We start from the raw sequence: 20493 nt of genomic DNA on the forward strand, positions 1-20493 counted from the left end.
CTCTAAAAGTGAACGAGCAAGGCGACTCCATCTCCGTCTCTGTTTCTATTGCGGTGAACCAGGCCATCGTTGCCAGAGATGCCAACACAAAGCCCAGAACCCCATTATGGTAAATATGGAACACTTATCGTTAACACGATGGAACACTCCGGAGCTGCATTAAATCTCATTCATGAGGATATCGTCAGGAAGTACAACTTACCCGTCCAACCATGTAACCCACCCATTAAGATTAAAGCCATCAACGACACAGCAATCGGAAGTAGGATTATTTCACCAGGAGTCCATATCCTTCTACGTCGTTAACTCCCCTAAGCATGAAGTCATCCTAGGATTCCCATGGCTGTCCGTTCACGACCCCGTCCTATCCTGGCATCGAGGTGAGTTGACCAAGTGGTCAGCCTTTTGTGAAAGTCACTGTTTCTTGTCAGTTCCCCAGCCATGCTATACTACTAGTATTGAAAGTCCCACGAGTACCAAGACTGTCAATATTCCCCCCTGTTATGATGACCTAGCAGAGGTCTTTAGCAAAACTAAAGCAACACAACTACCACCTCATCATCCTTGGGACTGTAGTATTGATTTACTCCCCAATGCCATGCCTCCCAAGAGTTGTGTTTACCCATTGTCTCGAACCGAATCCCAAGTTTACGTTGAGGAAGCCCTGAGTTCCGGATTCATCCAGCCTTCTTCTTCTCCAGCTGCGGCAGGGTTCTTCTTTGTGGAGAAAAAGGACGGAGGACTCAGGCCCTGTATTGATTATAGAGGGTTAAACAATGTCACAATAAAATTCCGCTACCCCCTGCCATTGGTTCCTTCAGCTCTGGAACAGCTCCGTGAAGCAAGGATATACACCAAACTCGATCTACGAAGTGCATACAACCTAATTCAAATCAAGGAGGGCGACAAATGGAAGACTGCCTTCCTCACCACTAGAGGGCACTACGAGTATCAGGTCATGCCGTATGGACTTGCTAACGCACCAGCTGTTTTCCAGTCCTTCATAAATGAAATCTTCCATGACTTGCTGAACCAGTACGTAATTGCCTACATTGATGACATTCTCATCTACTCCAAGTCTGAAGCAGAACACGTTAACCATGTCAAGACCGTACTCACTCGGCTCCTGAAGAATCACCTGTACGTCAAGGCAGAGAAATGTGAGTTTCACGTCAAGCAGACATTGTTCCTGGGTTATCACATTAGTCATCAGGTTGTCAAGATGGACGAAGCCAAGGTCAAGGCAGTAACGGAATGGCCCCAACCTTCCACCGTCAAGGAACTTCAGAGATTCCTGGGATTTGCTAACTTTTACAGATGATTTATTAGAAACTACAGCATGGTTGCATCACCTCTGACATCACTCCTCAAGGGAAAACCTTCCAAACTCAGGTGGAGTGAGGAGGCCACTCAAGCGTTCAACACATTGAAAGTTACGTTTACCACGGCTCCCATCCTCAAACACCCTGACCCCAACTTGCCCTTCATCGTGGAAGTAGATGCCTCTGACTCAGGAACTGGAGCCGTGCTCTCCCAGTGCCATGGTCAACCGGGTAAACTGTACCCTTGTGCATTCTTTTCAAGGAAGTTAATGGCAGCTGAGCAAAACTATGATGTGTGGAATAAGAAACTCCTGTCGATGAAAGCAGCTATAGAGCAGTGGAGACACTGGCTCGAGGGAGCAGTCCACCCGTTCCAGGTGATTACAGATCACAAAAACCTGGAGTACATTAAAAGTGCAAAACGACTCAACCCACGCCAAGCTCGCTGGTCCCTCTTCTTCACGCGCTTCCAATTCACAGTGACTTATCGCCCAGGAAGTAAAAACAGTAAGGCAGATGCTCTGTCCAGGCAGTATGATCTTCTCATTGACAATCATACCCCAGAATACATTCTTCCTCCATCTGTAATCATTGCCCCAATTACCTGGGATATTATGGAGGAGATCCAATGGGAAAAGACCCAGCTCCTACCAACTGCCCCCCCAACCTCCATTACATTCCACAAGGTCTGCGTCCCAGGGTCATTCAGTGGGTCCACAGTCCTCAGTCAGCTCTGGCCACCCAAGTATCTCCCGCACTCTACACCTATTACGCAACTCGTTCTGGTGGCCTTCAATGTCCACGTTCACTCACTAATTATGTCAAAGCCTGTCAGGTTTGTGCTCAATCCAAGACCCCCAAGGAATTACCCTCCGGACTCCTGCAACCTCTGCCCATTCCACAACACCCCTGATCTCACTTCTCAATAGACTTTGTTACGGGCTTACCTCTGTCCAACAGTTTCACGGCAATCCTAGTTATCATAGACCGGTTCTCCAAGTCATGCCGGTTGGTCCCCTTGAAGGGACTCCCCACAGCCATGGAGACTGCACAAGCTATGTTCCACCACGTATTCAGGAACTATGGAATCCCTGAGGATATTGTCAGTGACAGAGGCACCCAGTTCACTTCCCAAGTATGGAGAGCATTCTGCAAACAGCTGGATATCAACGTCAGTCTCACCTCAGGTTATCATCCACAAGCTAATGGTCAGGTGGAAAGATTAAATAAGGAACTAGGTAGATACTTACGATCCTATTGCAGCAGAGAACAGCATCAATGGTCAGAATTCCTCCCATGGGCAGAGTATGCACAAAACTCACTGACTCATTCATCAACAGGTCTGACCCCTTTCCAGTGCGTCTTTGGATATCAACCCACTATGTTCCCGTGGTCTGGCAAACCGTCATCAGTCCCTGCTGTGGATGACTGGATTCGTCGTAGCGAGAGGGTGTGGGACAGTGCTCATGTCCGCCTTCAACGAGCTGTAAGAGTACAGGAACTCCAGGCTAACAAGCGACGTCAGCCACACCCTCCCTACCTCCCAGGACAACGGGTCTGGCTCTCTACACGGGACCTCAAGTTGCGGCTACCAAGCAGGAAGCTCAGCCCAAGGTATGTTGGTCCATTCAAAATTCTATGAAGAATAAATGAGGTCACTTACCAATTAGAGCTTCCTGCTAACTACCGTATCTCTCCCTCCTTTCATGTCTCGCTGCTTAAACCGGTCCATCTGGATGCTGACCCCAATCATGAGGCTCGAGAGCCACCACCGCCACTGGATATTGATGGAGCGCCGGCCTACAAGGTCAAGGAATTACTGGACTCTAGAAGGAGGGGGGTCAGCTCCAATATTTGGTGGACTGGGAGGGCTATGGACCTGAGGAGAGGTCATGGGTAGCCGCCAGCAACATTCTGGATCCATCTCTCACGGAGGACTTCTGTCGAGCAAGGCCCGATCGACCAGCGCCACGACAACGGGGACGTCCTCGCCGAGTGCCAGGAGACACTCCTAGGGAGGGGGATTCTGTAACGCCACGCCAGCAGAGGGAGACTGTTCACCACTCCCTCTGCTTCTACGGTCATTTCTTGTTTGGGACTATTTAACATGAGTCAGCATGTTACTTCACTGCGAAGTATTGCCAGTTTACCTGCCTAACCGAGTGTTATCCTTATGATTATTCTGACTGCCTGTTTGTTTATGATTCTGCCTGTTTCCTCGTTCACGTCTCTTGGATTGCCTCATTGGATTTACTGCCTGATTGGACTGATGTTTGTGTTTTACCTATTTGCCTGCCTACTCGTCTCTGCCTATTGGATTTCCCCTGTGCATTTTGAAAGATCGGACTGCCATTACGGTACCAACTCTTTGCCTGGTTTCACGACCTGCTTGTAAGATCTTCCCTTAATAAACTCCTGCAAATGGATTCTCATACTGCCTCAGCCTCGTCGTTACAGTAAGAGAGTGCTTACCAGGAGCTGATGGGCCGGTTGCGGGACGAGACGCAGAGGACAGCAGCAGAGTCTGGAGGAAGAAGAAAATAGAAATAACGAGTGAGGGTTGACATTGAAAAGACATTGAGGGTGTGTCCAGTCTGGATGATCTCTTTTGGGGAGTTCACTATAGTTTAAATATCCACAGTGACGACAGTTACATCAGATGCTGCTTCGGGACCTGAAGAGCTTCTCCAGCACCAGAAACATCGCTTATATTGCCTTGAGCAAAGAAATTTTTGATATTTATACATTATTTTATACTTGTATACAGTAGTTGCAGAATAGTTGTATTGCAAGAAATACTATGTAAAAGTGGAATTTGCATAATAGGTGCTTTTAAAATTAAATTTGGTCCATCATTCAGTCCCTCCAGGATTTCACAGAACTTTTTTCTGATTTTTGTGGCCTAAAATGACTCATTTTGCTGCAGCTTTTCTCAAAATTTGCAGTGATATTTGCAGCATTTCTTATTGTTTTGCAATGAAAATATACCACAGACAACATTCTTCTAACACTTTTATGACTTTTCTGACTTTTGAGGAACACTGTAGGTCTCCAGACTAACGTTTGATGACACCAGCACCAGTGCCATTAAGTTCTACAGAAGGTGGCACCAGTACCTGACAGTAAAGCACTGACCCTAATCACACATGTACATCTTGGAGACGTCTATTTGATGTCTGCATTTACATATGCAAGATGTATTTTTAAGAGAGCTTGCTCATCTTAAACGTCTCTAAGATGTTTCCTGTCAGTGTTCAAATAGACATTTATTAGAATGCATGTAAAACTGCGTTTGTTCCGATTCAGCTTTAACGTAATTCTGCGACGAATCTGAATGCTTCTCACAAGATTTCACAAGAGATGTTATTGATTCTGTGGCGAATTCGACTGCTTTCTTCAGTGTACAGTAGGGCTGGACAATATATTGAATGATATGATCATGCGCATCTCGTCAGTAAAGCCTGTTCCGTGATTAGGGGTAAATCACCATCACCTGCTTTCAAATGGAGCGGCAGTTAATACACAGAGCCATAGTTCACTGACAAGCTACGCTATAACGTGTTCATTATTGAATATAATGGACTGAATGCGTGTTGCGATGACGTCACGGGACGCGTCTAAGCCCAAAATCTGTGGCAATTATGAAAATTTGCGAACTTTTGTGAAAATTGCAGAGTCTGCTTGATTTTGCGATAAATTCAGCGATCACAGAATCACAAAATGCTGAAGGGACTGATCATTTATCCCATTGTTTAATAAATTGCATTATAGAAAATAGATAAGCTTGAGGTTTGAGTGGCCTATAAACTGAAAAATTCTGTTTATGCTTAAAAATGTGTAAAAAATTAAATACCGTTACCCAAGACCAGTACAGATAATTATTATTATTTTTTTTGGAAGAGTTTTGGAAGCAAATAGCAACCATTCGGTGGAATGTCCCTTAACTATTAGGGAACCTTATGTGATTTTTACTGAAATACAGGTGCTTCTCAATAAATTAGAATTAATTCAACTCAAATTGTGAAAATTGTGTATTAAATAAATTCAATGCACACAGACTGAAGTAGTTTAAGTCTTTGGTTCTATATGGCGTTATTTCACACCAGTGATTAAACATTAAGTACGTAGCGAGATCAACTTCTAAATTCAAATCTGAACAAATATTTCAGGGGAATCTAAGATAAGGGGGCAAAATGCCCCAGTAAAATTATGTTATCTATGGCTGTCACGAATTATGTGATGTGAAATTAATGAAAAGTGTCATCTGCAATAGATTTTCTTTATCGCGGATTGCAGCGTTGAGTGTTATAATCAATCATGCGCCTTTTTTTTTTTATCTAAAAAATCTCACTTTCAATGGGAATGGCACATAGTCTGAACAATGTGGTTGACAGTCTAGGTAATTTATATGTAAAATAATCCAATCGCCCTCTTCCCAGACATTTCTAAGATACATTTGACATATTTAACATCAAAACAAATAAAACTGGTTACCTGAGATCGTCGATTCGGTGGATCCATCTCGGCTCGTCTTGATTGAACTTCAGTGAACTTATTCCATGTGTTCCATGTGCAGTTCAATATCAACCAATAAGATTCCATGTACAATGTCGCGTTTTCATTGGTCAGTCGTTGAAGCCTAATTCTGATTGTTGTTGCCGTTTTGACAGCGTTTATGCCAAGAGCAAAGAGAAAGAAATCGAAGAGAAGAGTACTTGGCCATGCGCAAACGCACGGGACACAGTCTAAGCACATACACGCTTATTTTAAGCGAAGAGGAGAGATTCGCGATTGCACTGAACACGTTTTAAGTGCAGACATACTCTCTGAGCAAGCCCAGAGAAAATTCTTACAAGAGCAAAGTATATATAATAGCACTCGCGCAAGCAGAGAGATTTGCGCTCCGCACATTATATTCCGTGCTCGAGGAGAGAGATTCGCGCTCGGGCACATTATATTCCGTGCTCGAGGAGAGAGATTCGCGCTCGGGCACATTATATTCCGCACGTGAGCAGAGAGATTCGCGCTCGCGCATTATATTAATGTACTTTCGCGCTAAAATAATGCGCTCTCGACATTTGACAGGGAAATAACGCCATATAGTTACGGTGTTAATTTCATTGGTGAGAAAGTAAGGCCTGTGTGTGCCCTATGCCTTAGCGGACAGCATGACCCCCCCCCCCCCCCAAAAAAAAGAAAAAATTACTAAATATGAAAAAACTACAGAGAGAATAAGAATAATAACAGTTATTCTCTGTATGCTATTTTTCAATGATTCAAGTGTTGCAGGTGTTTTTGCTGTAGATTTATTTAATAAAAAAGGAGGAGATTTACTTTTTTATAAGTTTAAATGGGGGCGTGACCAAAAACGTGTCCGTGACGTCACCTGTAGATTCCTGAAGAGCATTTTTGAAGCTCAAAGTGGGCGGAGGGGGCCGTCGCCATCTTGGCAGTGCATCACCGTGTGTCACTCCTAGATAATCGAAAATGGGCAAAAAGGCAGGAGCTGGTTGCTGAAGCCACGCCCACCTAGCTCGACAGCAGTGTCAGCAACGGCAATCCACCTGTCACTCAAGTGGCCACGCCCTTAATTATGCAGAAATTTAAGGCTTAATATAATTTAAACGGATGAGTTACAAAAAAATTCACCCCCCTCACAGTTGTCATGAAGGGCAAAATTAGCTATATAGACCGAAATCATTTTTTGTACCAGGCTGTAAGCATGTTTTTTTTCTGCTGTAAAGTTGGCCATTTTAACATGGGGAGTCTATGGGATTGACTCCCTTTTGCAGCCAGCCTCTAGCGGCCAGTTGCCGAATTACAGTTTTAGTCACTTCGTTGTTGGCTTCACGAGAGCGAGCAGGAGGTTATGGAAGCAGATTAGTCTCAAATATAATTCACGCAAAAAACACGATTTACACATGCGTAGACAATTTCACATGCATGAAACCTAATTAACGTACACACAAAAAAATTCACGTGCGTGAAAAAAAAATATATTCACAAAAAACAATTCACATGCGCAAAATAAAATTATATATTCATAAAATACATTTCACAAATGTCATATCATAAGCCACTGAGAGTGCATTCAAGGAGCACGATTCTGCGCACCTTTTGCGCAATATGGATTAATTAGAACGGAAATTAAGCCTTTACATCAGTAATCCCATAGACAGTAAAAGAAATGGACACAGCGACCCAATTGGAACTCAATTGAGACAAGTGAAGCCCATTTTTAGCGATTTTTAGCACTTCCGTTTCTGACGCGCAGACTCAAACAAAGGAAGCTTCTGCCATTATTGTGACTTCATCTGAACATGTGCAAAACTACTCTCCTTGAATGCACTCTCAGTGGCTTATGATATGATTGGTTGAATGGTAAGCATGCATCTGATTGGCTAAAGAGTACGACAGACCCACGTGGGAAGAGAGCTCTGCCAGGAAAGTCTCAAAAACACACACACACAAATCCGAGTGGATTCGTAGTAAATGACGATTTGTACATTCAGACACTCGTACATTTTAAACATCCAAAGGTTTTTTGTGCACAGTTGTATATCTACAAATTGTGTTTTGCTTTTGTGAAATGTATTTTATGAATATATAATTTTATTTTGCGCATGTGAATTGCTTTTTGTGAATATATATTTTCACTTCACGCACGTGAATTTTTTTGTGTGCACGTGAATTAGGTTTCATGCATGTGAAATTGTCTACGCATGTGTGAATCGTGTTTTTTGCGTGAATTATATTTGAGACTAATCTGCTTCCATAGGAGGTTGCCGCTTGGTAATTTCCCCGTATTATTTCCCTCCTCTTGTCGCTTTACTCTCCCGTCCAGCGGGTGGCGCTAAGACATACGTATGTTTGCCAAACACCATTAAACCTCATAAAAATTAATTTTATTCTCACCTAATACAATCTTTTAAATATAAAAATACAATTTTAAAACAATCTCATACAAAAATATTCTCTGTAAATGGAAAAATACAGTTTTTGAATCAGGTCAGCCTGTAATATTCTCATCCTCATAGTCGTGACTAAGTTTGAAGCAAGCAGGAATATCTGCAGGAGTATCATCTGAACTGAAATCTGCTGCTGTGAAGATGGTGTTTGTTAAAGAAGAGAACATGAGTGAACCAGAACCCTGCAGAATAAAACACGAGGAACCAGAAACCTGCAGAATAAAACAAGAGGAACAAGAAACCTGGAGAATAAAACACGAGGAATCAGAAACCTGCAGAATAAAACAAGAGGAACCAGAAACCCGGAGAATAAAACACGAGGAACCAGAAACCCGGAGAATAAAACACGAGGAACCAGAAACCCGGAGAATAAAACACGAGGAACCAGAAACCTGGATAATAAAACACGAGGAACCAGAAACCTTGCTAATAAAACACGAGGAACCAGAAACACGGAGAATAAAACACGAGCAAAAAGGAGGTTGGTGTTCATTCTTTATTCATCTTAAATGACTGTTTGTGGTACATCCACAGATCCTTAATGTAAAAAAAAGACCTTAACTGTCATTAAAAGTCTTTAATCCACATTTTATAGATGCTTATGGAGAATCTATATGGATAAGTACTTTTTAATTTTCGTGATTCACAATGTATGTACAGTGCCACAATCAATCAATAATTAAATAAGCGTTTTTAATACAAATAAGCACAAATCCTGACTGTTACCACTGTATGGATCGGTCCATTCAGAATCATACACTTCTGACCACTGCACAACTTTAGCCAGCATTCATTATAAAACACTACTGCTTTTAAGCCAAATGCACGCTAAAATTTTTTGGTTCCTAGAACATTACTAGAACGTTAGTTTTTGGTTCCCAGAACGTGTTTTTTTAAGGTATGTTTTTGGTTAGCCAGGAAAGTTTTCTTAACGTTCCCAGAACGTTATTCCAACGTTAATATAACGTTCCCATAATGTTATCATAACATTCCCCTTACATTAGTTTTCTGTTCCCAGAATGTTATAACGTTCCCCTAACCTCTACTCTGATATGATCACCCTGCTGTACATCAGTAATCATCCAGCACACTCGTGACCCAGTATAGTATAAGCGGCATTGAAATTATCTGTATGGACGCCTAATCAGTTTTATAAAAACCACATCTTGTTTTTATCTATTGTTTAAGTAATAATCTGAGCACATCAATCATCATATGTAAGATTAAATGAGATTGAATCTGTCTATTAATATGTAAGTTTACGGAGAACCCAGATTTTACATTTCTTCAGCACCAATTAAAAATTATTTCAACACAATGTATGGTTCATAAAAAATGAGATGTATTTTATATGTATATATATATATATATATATATATATATATATATATATATATATATATATATATATATTATATATATATATATATATATATATATATATATATATATATAAATTTAAACTGTACACTTCAGTGGTAAAAATGAATGTACTGATATCCTACTTTAAGTCAATATGTAAGTAAGCATTTCTTGACTTAAAGTAGGATATCAGCACATTCATTCTTACCACCGAAGGGTACAGTTTGTGACTCTCTGTGGAAGACAGGTGAAAGCGCGTGCTGGAGAAGCATGTGCAGATCAGATGAAACAAACCCACAAATTTATGATTTCTGTTATCACTCTATGCTTAACCCTGGCTTAAAGGGTCATGAAACCCCCTGTTTCAGCACGGGTTAGTACACACCACAGTTTTAAAAAAGGCTAAAAAAGTGGGCGTGGTGCGCAGCGGCCGAGGAGGAGGAGGAAGAAGAGGGGACACAGACAGTTTCATTTCACTCCTATCAAGTTAAAAACACAAATAAATGCACAGCCATTTGCACTCTGCATCGAAAACATATATATGAACGCACTGTTGCACCTCTGAGAACTTTTAAGGCTTATTCTGTGGCGTTTATATAAGCCTTTTGACAGGAAAACGGTTATGCTCACCAAGTAAATGAATCGTGTTTGTGCCGAACTCTGATTAAAGAACAAAAACAAACACTCTTCTTCAATCCATGAACGTTTCTCTCAGTTGTGCGATGTCATGTCACAGTATGAAACGTCTGTCATAGCGAATCAACACATGCGGTTGTGAATAATTAAGCGAAGCGTCTTCTCATAGGATAAGAAAATGCAGTCTCATGAATAATTTAATAGACACCGATGGGTCATCTATGTACTAAAGTCCACTGCCACGTCACAAATTGTGACGTCAACACATTTTAAACACGGAAGATGAAAATAGCGCAAAAAAGCTTAAAATTAACCAGTTTTCTCCAACAGTTAAAATTATCGGATGCTAACATTGTCTTCTATGAGGTGCAACATAAACACCTCTGCTAAAATCTCAGAAAAAGTAGTCTGGGGTTTCATGACCCTTTAATATAAGTGGACGACTGATATTGTTTTTTTGACCGCTGATGCCGATATCTTGGAAACTATTCTTAAATATTTTAATTAATATTTAAGAAATTTGAAATCATTTGATAATGGATAAAAAAAAGGTGTAAATACTTATACACTGAACAAAATTATAAAAGCGACACTTTTTGTGCCCCCATTTTTCATGAGCTGAACTCAAAGATCTAAGACTTTTTCTATGTACACAGAAGGCCTATTTCTCTCAAATAGTGTTCACAAACACGCGATCATGCTTTATAAAAATAACTTATCAGCCAATGCCGATATTTGAAAAATTCCAAATATCGGCCGATATATTGGCCTTGGTGATATATCGGTCGACCACTACTTAATATTATAATTTAAATCGCATTTTGATAGATCTTATTTCTGTATTTTATTAAATGCTGCATTAAATGAATTTCAGGGCTCTGTATAGGTCATTACACATTAACATCTGCAACGTTTTCAGTGGAAAGATTTTACGTTACGTTATAAAAATAACCCGAGAATAACCATAAGGGAATTTTCTGTATAAGTTATTTTTAGGTTATTTAAAAATAACCACCCTGCAATGTTCTGGGAACGTTATTTTATGGTTTAAAAAAATACTTAAGATTAACCATTAGGGAACATTCTCTATAAGTTATTTAGTTTATTTTAAAAATAACCACCCTGCAACGTTCTGGGAACGCTATTTTATGTTTGCAAAAAAAAAAAAAAAAAATTCTAAAAAATAATCCCCAATAATTTATATTTTTTACATACATTTATTTATTATTTTGTTTTAAGTAATTTGAAAAATAACCACCCTGCAACGTTCTGGGAACATTATTTTATGGTTGCAAAAAAAAAAAAACCCATTAGGGAATGTTATCTAGAAGTTGTTGTTATTATTATTATTATTATTATTATTTATTTATTTTTTTTGGTTATTTTAAAAAGTAACTACCCTGCAACGTTCCGGGAACATAATTTTATGGTTGCAAAAAAAAAAAAAACCTGGACAAATCATTCACTCTTGTTCAATGTGAATGCTGTATGCTAGAATATGAGCAGTCATTTATTTTCTTTATCACCCAGGCGCTTGACTTGAACAGCACACGTTGAGTTTTGTGTTGAAACTAAACTCATTTTAAGTTTTGCCAGTATTAACATTTAAGAGCCAGAGGACGTGAGCTCGTGCGAGCAGTGAGAAGATTTGTGCATGCGCTCATCCGAAGCGCCCAAACCCGCGTCTGTCAATGTAGCATACTTTGTCAGAATAGCATACCGGAAGTTGAGTTTTATAGCGGAGTCTGTCAATTTAGCCTACTTTGTCAAAACATTATACCAGTGTTTGTGAAGGGTATGCTGTTTTGATAGCTCCTGGTTTAATAAAAATACAGTTTATACATTTTTATACCTTTTTTTTGATAGTTCCTGGTTTAATAAAAATATATTTTTTGATAGGCCCTGGTTTAATAAAAATACAGTTTATAAAGGGGTATGCTGTTTTGATAGCCCCAGGTTTAATGTATATAATATGCGATATAATATTATAATGCTGTTTTGATAGCCCCAGGTTTAATGTATATAATATGCGATATAATACACCAACACTTACCGCTTGTAATCTTAGGTATGCTGAAATGATGTTTAAATTTAACACATGTGCAATTCCACCAGTTTCACTGCTGCGCATGCGCATTAACCGAAGGTATCCAATTCTGATGGGTATGTTGTTCCGTCAGAACACCTGAACACAGGCAAATATTAAGCTCTCTCTGAAGTATTGTGTTTGAATGGACAAATTCACACAAAAAAATTGTCTAAATGTCCGTCTTGTTAAGTATCCTATAGCAGACATAGCTGGCTGAACGTACTGTATCAGTGCACTGGATCAGTGCATTCTCTTAAAGTCTTAATATTAATAGAACAGCAACAACAAATAAATAATTTACTGCTTTTGATTGGATAGCTTTTGTGACTTGGATAAAGATTAATCTTTAATTTATACAGGCAAATATGCAATGCTTTATTACATTTGATTACTTTATTCAATTTCTGTACCTAAAAACTAATGCTAGACCTACCTAAAAAAACCTGAAAATCACTGTTTATTTTATATGTATCTTTACTCTTTTGTATTTATTCTTGCTGTTGCTTGTAGTTAGATAGAATATTCTTATTTTCTTTTTTTTATTTGAAAGTATAGTTTTTCCATAAACACAGCACATACCGAACCATACCGAAACCATCACTCTAAAACCGTGTTGAACCGTGAAAAAGTTGAACCGTTCCACCCCTAGTAGATTTCATCCTAAAACTGTATGTACGCATTGTGCGTACATGCGTCTCCTCCCCAAAATCACCATGTATGGATCTTACGATGCCTAGTGTTACTATGCATAACCTCATCTGCATATCAGCATATTCCCATCCAAGTGACACTGTTTAACACCGTCAAATGTACAAGATGTTAGGAAAATATGACATGCGGACTAAAAATGCTATTTGTATGGTACATTATAAAATCATTTACTGTCCTTGTCTTGTTTTCAAATAAATATATCAAAATGAATGTAAAAGCAAAATTGTATAAAATATTTGTCATCTTTTTAGAATTGAGTGGATCTCTTTCTTTTCCACATGGCCAAAGTAGAATATAATTGTTTTAAACAAATCAAATGTTTTAGGATATTTAACATATGTTTTAGGATATTTAAATAGGCTTTAGTAGAATCAGAAATACGGTGTGTGTATATAAGTGTAAATAATTGTCTGGAGCGGCGTCACTGAGAAAATATAAAAAAGAAACGCGCAAATCTTACCGTTTGCTTCAGATTCTATCCTTCAATCACAGCTCTATTTTCATAATGTTCTGAAAATCGCAGAAGTCTGCCTTCACGCATAAACACCTCCGTGCAGCCTTTGTTGTGCAGTAGGCTAATATAATCAGACCTATTTAAACCTGCCAATAGACCGTTCATCCGAAGAATCCAGTGAGTGCGCATCGTTGATGTTCTTGCTAAAAATAATTTCTCTTAAAATGAGATCTGCAGTTTAAAGAAACATTAATGTGTGCCTAGCATTCCTCACTGTCATTAAAACAGCACGGAACAAGAAAAGTGATCAAAATACAGCGCATACACTACAAATATGTCTAAATATTAAAATTCATATTAGTTTTGTTTCTTTTGAACAGTGATGTTATGTAATGACAGTGCTTAACTCCATTAATTAGCTGAATATTTAATCTAAATGTGTGTATTGAAAGGAAAAGAGAGTCTGAAATCATCACTTCGCTATTACGCCAGTAAGAGTACATGTACGTTGTTCACATATTTACTCCAAGTTTATTTTTTATTAATCCAATATGTATGTGGAAAATTGGGAACGCACATTTCTATGCCTGTTTTGTGCATACGCAGCATTTATACATGAGGCCCCAGGAGTTTACCGGTTTAAAATTACGTGATCGCAAAAACCTGCTTTTCATTTTTAAGGTATTGTTTTCATTATAATGTAATTCGAGAGCCTGGTCTCATGAAAATGCATATCTATAACACAATTTTCTGTTTCTATTTGTCATGCTATTCATATGCTGTAATTGACTTTGGCATGCGTATGACATGCATGTGTTTAACGTGCATATAATACGCAATTTTCGCATGCATTATATTATACGCATCTACCCCAGACCTACCCAATCCTACCCATTGTAGGAATCGAGCCTATCAAGGCGAATTGACTCATTCAGAGGCATTTTCAGTTCATCAAAGCTTATCTATGGGTGCCTCTCAAACAGAAGCCCCATTCACTTCCCTCATGCTTGCTAAAAGCCTGAATTACGAGAGTTGTGAGATAAAATATTATTTTCATTATATATTGTTATTACCATTCGCCTCCCTCATGCTCGCTAAAAGTGATTAGAAGTCTGATTCGTTTCCTGATTCATTCTTTCGGATAGATAGTTTTAATGAACCAGTTAAAAATCTTGATCTTATTTCCATCTAAAATACTATTTTTAAAAACTTTTCTATCAGTCAATGATAATTCTAAAAGAAAACATCACGAGCTAGGGCTGCACGATACATCGCATGCGATATTTAATGCGCATCTAGTCAGTGAAGCTGGTTCTGTAATCAGCGGTAAATCTTCATCACATACGTGCTTTCACGTGGAGCAGCATTTACTATAAAGCCGTTGTTCACTAACAAGCTGTGCAAAACCACATTTATATATGTCATATATGGCAGACAAACCACAAGCTCTATCAGTGTTATTGTTAATGTTCTAGTAATTTTGTTTCAGTGTACAGTTTGTTAATTTCGTGCAAAGCATAGTCAAATGGCGCTTTTCCACTACATGGTATGGCACGGTACGGCTCGGTATGGTTCACTTTTGGGGGGTTTTCCACTGGGTACAGTTGTACCTGGTACTTTTTTTAGTACCACCCCGGTTGAGGTTCCAAGTGAACCATACCCTTACCAAAACATGACGTGTAAACTCTGCTGATCACAGATTGGCCGGAAAGTATTGACACTACCTGCATCACTGAACTTGCGACACAAACACAAAAGAACCACTAGATTTAATTCAGCACAACCAGCGAAGGATCAAACGCTACTGTTTTGAACGAGTGCACCTTTTTTTAACAACCAAAAAGTTTCTTTGTCTGTGCACATTTATTTTAGACACTTCATGTCTTGTTCAATTCATGGGATAAACACGTGTCCCTGCTGAGCTGTTGGCTATGACTTATTTCAGGGCAAAGCAGACAAAATCACAATTTATGTATCATTTTTTACACATGCTTCATATTATGAGAAGGATACTTTCTACGACCATTATATCCTGCAGTCATGGGAAGATTAGGTTCCTTCAATCTAAAAAAAACAAAGAATCGAAAAAGAATCGAAAACAACAGTGAGGAATCTACAGGTGCTGGTCGTATAATTAGAATATCATCAAAAAGTTGATTTATTTCACTAATTCCATTCAAAAAGTGAAACTGGCATATTATATTCATTCATTACACACAGACTGATATATTTCAAATGTTTATTTCTTTTAATTTTGATGATTATAACTGACAACTAAAGAAAATCCCAAATTCAGTATCTCAGAAAATTAGAATATTGTGAAAAGGTTCAATATTGAAGACACCTGGTGCCACACTCTTATCAGTTAATTAACTCAAAACACCTGCAAAGGCCTTTAAATGGTCTCTCAGTCTAGTTCTGTAGGCTACACAATCATGGGGAAGACTGCTGACTTGACAGACGTCCAAAAGACGACCATTGACAGCTTGCACAAGAAGGGCAAGACACAAAAGGTCATTGCAAAAGAGGCTGGCTGTTTACAGAGCTCTGTGTCCAAGCACATTAATAGAGAGGTGAAGGGAAGGAATAAATGTGGTAGAAAAAAGTGTACAAGCAATAGGGATAACCGCACCCTGGAGAGGATTGTGAAACAAAACCCATTCAAAAATGTGGGGGAAATTCACAAAGAGTGAACTGCAGCTGGAGTCAGTGCTTCAAGAACCACTACGCACAGACGTATGCAAGACATGGGTTTCAGCTGTCGCATTCCTTGTGTCAAGCCACTCTTGAACAACAGACAGCATCAGAAGCGTCTCGCCTGGGCTAAAGACAAAAAGGACTGGACTGCTGCTGAGTGGTCCAAAGTTGTTATTTGATGAAAGTAAATTTTGAATTTCCTTTGGAAATCAGAGTCTGGAGCAAGAGAGTAGAGGCACACAATCCACTTTGCTTGAGGTCCAGTGTATGTGGTCAGTGATGGTTTGGGGTGCCATGTCATCTGCTGGTGTTGGTCCACTGTGTTTTCTTAGGTCCAAGGTCAACGCAGCCATATACCAGGAAGTTTTAGAGCTCTTCATGCTTCCTGCTGCTGACCAACTTTATGGAGATGCAGATTTCATTTTCCAACAGGACTTGGCACCTGCACACAGTGCCAAAGCTAACAGTACCTGGTTTAAGGACCATGGTAACCCTGTTCTTAATTGGCCAGCAAACTCGCCTGACCGTAACCCCATAGAAAATCTATGGGGTATTGTGAAGAGGAAGATGCGATATGGCAGACCCAAGAATGGAGAAGAGCTGAAGGCCACTATCAGAGCAACCTGGGCTCTCATAACACCTGAGCAGTGCCACAGACTGATCGACTCCATACCACGCTGCATTGCTGCAGTAATTCAGGCAAAAGGAGCCCCAACTAAGTATTGAGTGCTGTACATGCTCATACTTTTCATGTTCATACTTTTCAGTTGGCCAAGATTTCTAAAAATCCTTTCTTTGTATTGGTCTTAAGTAATATTCAAATTTTTTGAGATACTGAATTTGCGATTTTCCTTAGTTGTCTCTTATAATCATCAAAATTAAAAGAAATAAACATTTAAAATATATCAGTCTGTGTGTAATGAATGAATATAATATACAAGTTTCACTTTTTGAATGGAATTAGTGAAATCAACTTTTTGATGATATTCTAATTATATGACCAGCACCTGTATATGGTGCATCTCAGTTAGAATGTTGTGGAAAAGTTCATTTATTTCAGTAATTAAACTCAAATTGTGAAACTTGTGTATAAAATAAATTCAGTGCACACAGACTGAAGTAGTTTAAGTCTTTGGTTCTTTTAATTGTGATGATTTTGGCTCACGTTTAACAAAAACCCACCAATTCACGATCTCAGCAAATTAGAATACTTATAATGTGGATTTCCGTTGACTCTCTTTATCAGACCTGGGCATTGCATGTCCCCGTTTGCATTTGAATTTTAATTAACCAGTTACTTCACGCAGGCTGGTCAAGGAAATCCAGAGGGCCGGATATGGCGTGGGGGCTGTAAAATGCCCAGGTCTGCCATAAACACAATCAAGCCTAGAACCTTAACTTTTTATAAAATTAAATACAGAAATCTATCAGAAATGCTTTCCTGGAGCTGTAAAATCACAGAGCACCAGTTCATCTGGACACTTGCCAAAACTTGTTATAATCAATGGTTTTCTTAAACAACACAATGAACCTTTTACAGTATTTACATCATGTTTGTTGTAGGTTATGATGAAAGCATTTTGTGAGAGTGCAGAAAACGAGATGTGATGATGAGATCAAACGCATTGTCATCTGCTCAGTGCTCATTATTGCAACCTTTCATGTGATGGGAAATATAATGCTATACACATACAGACATCAGCACTGTGAAAATGATCACCATTTGTAAAAACCGCAACATCATGCGCATGTGTATTAGTGATGTCCGATTCGCGAACGAATCGTTCGATTTAACCGGTTCTTAGTGAACCGGTTGAACCAGTTCACCAAATCAAACTGAATCGTTTGAAACGGTTCGCGTCTCCAATAAGCATTAATCCACAAATGACTCAAGCTGTTAATTTTTTTTAACCTGGCTGACACTCCCTCTGAGTCAGAATAAACCAATATCCCAGAGTAATTCATTTACTCAAACAGTAATTTTTCAAGTATTTTGTTAAACATGTAGAAAGTGTGATAAAATAACATATATATATATATATATATATATATATATATATATATATATATATATATATATATATATATAATTAAAGATGAATGTATCTAATCTGTATATTTTGTTAAATTGAAGATTATGGGAGATTATAGGCCAAAGGGGTTTTCAGGGAAGTTGGACAATAATTAAGAGTCTAAAGAATCTGTTTAATAGGAATAAGGGATGATTTATGAAATATCTGTACCGTATTTATAGTTAACGATGACACATTCACAAATTAAACATAAAATAAACAAGAACATAAAAACTAATAAAACAGAACATCATACTGAAGGTTAGAGCGATTCTCGTTCTCGAGGATTCTCGATTCAAGAACGTTCTCGAGTCAAGAACCGGTTGCATCGGTTTTCGGATCACCAGTACACTGAACCGAGAACCGTTTCCTTCGGACACGTCCGATTTGAGAACCGATGAGCTGCTGATACTGCACATGCGTGATTCAGCGTGAATTAGCGGCGCGTCTGACCCGAACTGGTTCTTTTGGTGATTGATTCTGAACTGATTCTGTGCTAATGTTATGAGCGCGGGTAAACCGAGGGCTTGAATGAAGGGCAATCTGGCGAAAAGTAAGTTTATTTAATAACAAATAAATCGCAATGGATTATGTATAGTAAGTGGATCATGGTTTCTGCGCTGATGACACCTAATTTATTTACTTTATATCTTCAAGATTAAATCCTTGTATGCACATTATTGCTGTTACTGTATTTGGGTGCGTTTTTGCAAAACTTAATTGTAAACTTTTTTCATGATTGAGGTTTTTAACTGACTAAAGTTATGATTACCGACTTTATATATTTGAATGTTTGATAGACTTGACGGTTACGTCATCGCCAATGACGTCATTACGTCGAGCGTAAAATAACCGGTGAACCGGTTTTTTCAACCGGTTTATTGAATTGAACCGTCCGAAAGAACTGGTTCGCGGAAAAGAACCGAACTTCCCATCACTAATGTGTATTGCATGCTCAGCCTACAGATAAGTAGTGATTCTTTACAAAGTGACATCGCCAACTACTGGCCTGGCAGCATAATGCAGAGTTTTAGTCATTTACATGGATCTGTGAACAGAGACAGTTTTGACAATGTTTTAGTCTGTACAAAAATGTTCTCCTATTTATTTCCCAAATGTCCCAATTGATTTTCATCTTTTTAATGATTTCATTTTAGGCCGGATGAAAATAAAAGAAGAAAAACAAGATCTGAATGAGGTGGAGGAGAAACATCAGTGCCAGAAAGCTCATAATGTCACTGCTGGAGAAAAATCAGTGAGATGCAGCATAAAAAAAACAAAAGTCAAAAAGCCTTTTAGATGCTCTCAGTGTGGGAAGTTGTTCACACGTAAAGCAAGCCTTAAGAAGCACATGTTAATTCATGCTGGGATAAAGCCTTTCAGCTGCTCTCAGTGTGGAAAGAGTTTCACACAGCATGGACACCTTAAGGATCATTTGGTAACTCACATTTCAGAAAAGCCTTTCAGCTGCTCTCAGTGTGGAAAGTCTTTCACACGTAAAGGATACCTTAAGACTCACATGTTAATTCACACTGGAATAAAGCCTTTTACCTGCTCTCAGTGTGGAAAGAGTTTCATATGTAAAGGAATCCTGAGGAATCACATGCTAATTCATACTGGAATAAAGCCTTTCAGCTGCTCTGAGTGTGGAAAGAGTTTTACACAGAAAGTACACCTAAAGGTTCATTTGCTAACTCACTCTTTCGAAAAGCCTTTCAGGTGCTCTCACTGTGGAAGGTCTTTCACACGTAAAGGATACCTTGAGACTCACATGTTATGTCATGCTGGGTGAAAGCCTTCCAGCTGCTCTCAATATAGAATGAGTTTCACTTGTAAGTGAAAGATTTAATCTTGAGAATTCACACTAAAGAGATGCCTTACGAGACAATTCGTACAAATTAAAAGCCTCATTTCTCTCCTGTTTGTGGAAGGAGATTTCTAAGGCAGGGCTCCAGACGAACTATTTTTACTAGGAGCACTGTAGCCCCTTGGATAACAAATAGACTTAACCTAGAAATTACAATGTGCAGTATTCTTTTAATTTCAGAGGGATATGACAAATATACATGATATGATAAAATTACGATTGTTTTGCATTAATAAGTGCAGTTATTAATAACATTACAGGTTCATTTCTTGGTTATTTCATGTTTATACACATTGACAGTAACGCACTGGAGTT

The 20493-nt window shown here is 38.8% G+C and overlaps 1 long non-coding RNA gene across 1 annotated transcript; it reads left to right on the forward strand.

The window, feature by feature from the left end:
• Positions 1–8709: 8709 nt before the first annotated feature.
• On the forward strand, positions 8710–20099 carry LOC122141845. The gene is made up of 2 exons (XR_006158132.1): positions 8710–8771; positions 19469–20099. It is a non-coding gene; the product is annotated as an uncharacterized LOC122141845 (long non-coding RNA).
• Positions 20100–20493: the final 394 nt, after the last annotated feature.

The sequence above is a fragment of the Cyprinus carpio genome, chromosome B23 (genome assembly GCF_018340385.1).
Source record: "Cyprinus carpio isolate SPL01 chromosome B23, ASM1834038v1, whole genome shotgun sequence".
Lineage (NCBI taxonomy): Eukaryota > Metazoa > Chordata > Actinopteri > Cypriniformes > Cyprinidae > Cyprinus > Cyprinus carpio.